The following is a 4,234-nucleotide window of genomic DNA, read 5'->3' as shown; positions in this document are numbered from 1 at the left end:
CTGTTTTGTGATGGTTTTTCACTCATTTCATTTGTGAAAGTGGAGCTACCAACACCAGGTTCGTGGGTTCGATTCCCACAAAGGCCACATTAAAATGTATGCACTCTACTATAAATAGATTTGAATAGAAGGGTATGCTGAATTGCATATATTGTGTTAGAATCATTAATTTATCATTCAATAACCTTGCCTGTCACTTACACATGCATCGATGAGACTGTGTTGCAGGATTCCCAAAAAATAGCAATACTGTTCCATCAGAGAAGCTGGAAATAAGATGCCTATAGACCACTTTCTGTGTTTGCAAACATTGCCACACTAGGGTGACTACTGCAAGTTTGGTGCAGAAGACGGGAGTTCATAGAACTGAAGCAAAAAAAGCATGCATCTAATGTTAAGGCTTGTATGAATGTCCTGCTTAATATGCGTGTCATTGCAAATAAACGGCATACTTAATTAAACACGTCACCTTCAAGTAAAATGTTTTGCTACAGACTGTCAATGAGCGTTAGAGTTCTAGCTCCCAACTGCTACATCCAAAATAATTTTGCAAAGATCACCACCAAATATAACCTTAGTGACTGTTAAAATGACATTGTAAGCCTATGAGAACAAAGTTATTTTGTTCAGAAGTAATAGACACGTAATTCTAGGCTACGTTGAATGGGCACCCACTTTATGTAGGCGAAAGTCGAGCACTGAAAAGGGTCAGCCCATAAAGACAAACAGTACAAGACTGTACATGGTCTATGTCTCCACATAGTGGCATGTTTGGGAAATGCCCAGATGAGCCCCACATCGAGAAACGTTCACCAGAGGGCCCTTAAAGTGATATTCCAATCAAATGTGAAAGTAGACTGCTATTCTTTATTTCTTATTGACCCTATTACATAATTACAGCTTGGAGGCCTTTCAAACTGGTAAATATAAGAAACGATCTAGAAGAAAAATAAACGCACACCTATTTGGGCGAGGTGCTGGCTAGCGGAGTAAACTTGAAAATTAAAGAGAGCCGCACACAAAAATGTAATTACCAATTATCAATTTGTTGTTTGTATGCCATTTTAATATTTGATAATTAACCAATGATATTAGGCCACTCTTGGCCATGATTACAGATACCTGTGTCTTTTGACACTACATAAACGAGTCATCCCGCAGTGTTTGTGATTATACCCTGATGAAGTCAGCTTGGCTGTCGAAACGTTGGTAATTACATTTTTGCATCTGAGCTCCTAGAGTGTGCGGTTCTCTTTTTTTATTTTCAAATATAAGAAACGAACCTTGTGAATTTAACAAATTACTCACGCATGTGAGTGAAAAATGTTCGTTCAGCCGCCTAGCTAGCTAATGAAATGTAGATTGTCCAGCAATATTTAGCAGGTAAAAAAAATATCGCCCGAACAGGGACTTGAACCCTGGACCCTCAGATTAAAAGTCTGATGCTCTACCGACTGAGCTATCCGGGCTCTGGCTTCATCTAGCCACGTATGTTATTTTAACAAATCTCTAACCTCGTCTCAGGGCCAGCTGTTCATATAGTTACAATATCAGCTAGCGCCATATATTCGCTTATTTCACTAAACAACATGTGATTCTTTCTCTATTGACAACGCGAAATAGCTGTCCCTTTTTGTTCCATTCACTGCAAAACTCGTCCGTGGCAAGCTAAACTTAAACTGTTTCAGATCTCGGCCAGAATCCACCAGCAAATTGCATTATTGTTACTCAATGCATACCACAGCAAAATTATCTGGGCTAATGTAGATTATACTTTATTCACTTACAATGCACTCATCTTTTTTTTGTGGAACTGAGTTGTTTATGGTATGTACACAAACAGCATTCGACATCTAAACGTGTCTTCCTTCACCAAAAAAGTAATAATAATAATAAACTTGTCTTCCTTCACATATGACGCGACCATTGTAACGTTGTTAGTAACGAGTGTACACACACAAAACCCGTTATTGTGTAAGGTATTTCGGGACACCGCAACGTTATATTAGGTAGTGCGTAACTTATCAACAGGTGGCTCCGTGGCGCAATGGATAGCGCATTGGACTTCTAGTCAAGCACTTGAGGAGTGATTCAAAGGTTGTGGGTTCGAGTCCCACCGGAGTCGCATCTTTTGTGAATTTCAGTAATTGCATGCAATATAACCCACGCGATTTTTTTTCCTGAAGTGCAACCAGTACGGTCTTTATACTCCTCAGGCCATATCAAACATAATTTTAATCTCTATGCATTTCTCACGTCAAGTTTTTTACTTGATAAAACCATTTTTTTATAGCATTTTTTTATAGCATATATCTAAATAATAGTTCATGTAGACCATTATAATCTAGGTAATTACTTTGAAGGGTTTATATCTGTTTGTCACGTCAATGTCCATGGTAGGCCTATTTCAATTAATGGGGATTAATGACGAACACTACTGAGTGAGAGGCATTTTTCCTTTGAAAACTCTGCTTCAAACCTCTGTGACAGGAGAGCACCACCCGGGTAAGGTGGACCCATAGTTTTAAAGAAGGGGATAAGCTAATATAGCCAGAAGGCTAAAACATTATGAACAGTGTAAGCAAAAAAGTATAAATCCATACATAGGCAAGCATAAATTAGAACGTTAGCATTCCTGTTAGCATGCTAATATAAACTAGGCAATGGGAGCCGCCATCTTGGAATGGTCACATGACAATAATAACAACTGGAAGCGGCAGCCGTATTGGATGCGGTACATGGCGGCCGCGGCCATTTTAGGCCTCAATGGCAAGGGTGTTACCACATATATAACATATTTGGTGTTACTAATTAGACAACAACCAAAGTAGACCTACTTATTATAACTAAACCAAAAGGGTACAAAACAGGCGATGTAACATGGCATATTACATACAGGTGAAATACTAACCAAGTTATACTGGCTGACAGTTAGGTATAGTTGGATAGTGACAATGTAATAAAGGGATTGTTACATATAGGGAACAGGAATATACAATATGTAGGCGAATATATATTTTACTTCAAGTTATATATATATATATATATAAGTGCAACGTGATTCCAAGAGACAGGTTGGAACGTCTATATAGGACAAATCATTGTTTTTTTCTAAATAAGTGGTGTTTGAATTTGTTGATTTAATGCGGGACATGATTGATTGGTTGCGGTTAGCGGGAGGAAGGTCCACAATGCCTGAGTGTGTGTGTAATGCCCAAGGATATTTTTATCCCCTTTTCATCACTTGTTTTATATAGATGTCCCTGAGGGGTTCCTGGCTTTCTCCAATGATCTTCCCACAGATTTGTATTACCTTATTCAATCTGACTAGTGTTCCATAGAGCACAAAACCACCCCACAATATTAAAAGATGGGTGTGCTCCAGCAGCACTAGATTCCATCCTGAGTGTCTCTCCACCACTTCTTACAATGGTGTGAGTAAGGTTAAATCAAAGCTGAATCAGCGCCTTGGAAGATCACATGATGATTCATTAGTATTCTACATAACAGAAACAAATATAATAATACTGTATAGGAAGTTACTGTTACACAAATACACCACCTAATTTCTAATGAGATTTTAGAATGGTTAGCTGAATAGTCACAATTGTTTTCTCATGTGGCCAAAACTCAACCGCACGCGCCACTAGGCAGAATGTGAGTGGAATGAAACAAAATATAGGAAGGCTTTATATTGTTCTTAAGAGAATATGTATAGGAATAGGCAGACTTTGCAATTGGAGGATGCATATTATACACTGAACAAAAATGTAAACACAACATGTAAAGTGTTGGTCCCATGTTTCATGAGCTGAGTAAAATATCCCAGAAATGTTCCATACACACAAAAAGCTTATTTCTCTCAAATTTTGTGCACAAATTTGTTTACATCCCTGTTAGTGTGCATTTATGCTTTGCCAAGATAACCCATCCACCTGACAGATGTGCCATATCAAGAAGCTAATTTAACAGCATGACCATTACACAGGTGCACCTTGTGCTGGGGACAATAAAAGGCCACTCTAAAATGTGCAGTTTTGTCAAACAACACCACAGTACAATTGGCATGCTGACTGCAGGAATGTCCACCAGAGCTGTTGCCCAGAGAATGTCATGTTAATTTCTCTACCATAAGTCTCCTCCAACATCGTTTTAGAGAATTTGGAAGACCACATGTAACCACGCCAGCCCAGGACCTCCACATCTGGCTTCTTCACCTGTCTGAGACCTGTCT

At 38.7% G+C, this 4,234-nt stretch overlaps 2 non-coding genes across 2 annotated transcripts; one reads left to right on the top strand and one right to left on the bottom strand.

Moving 5' to 3' along the window:
- Positions 1 to 1,396: 1,396 nt before the first annotated feature.
- trnak-uuu (transfer RNA lysine (anticodon UUU)) lies at positions 1,397 to 1,469 on the bottom strand. Its single transcript has one exon. It is a non-coding gene; the product is annotated as a tRNA-Lys (tRNA).
- Positions 1,470 to 2,033: 564 nt separating this feature from the next.
- Positions 2,034 to 2,125, top strand: trnar-ucu (transfer RNA arginine (anticodon UCU)). The gene is given in 2 exon segments: positions 2,034 to 2,070; positions 2,090 to 2,125. It is a non-coding gene; the product is annotated as a tRNA-Arg (tRNA).
- Positions 2,126 to 4,234: the final 2,109 nt, after the last annotated feature.

This window comes from Oncorhynchus mykiss, chromosome 10 (assembly GCF_057628025.1).
Source record: "Oncorhynchus mykiss isolate SJ-2025 chromosome 10, ASM5762802v1, whole genome shotgun sequence".
NCBI lineage: Eukaryota > Metazoa > Chordata > Actinopteri > Salmoniformes > Salmonidae > Oncorhynchus > Oncorhynchus mykiss.
This window is presented reverse-complemented; position numbering and strand designations above follow the sequence as displayed.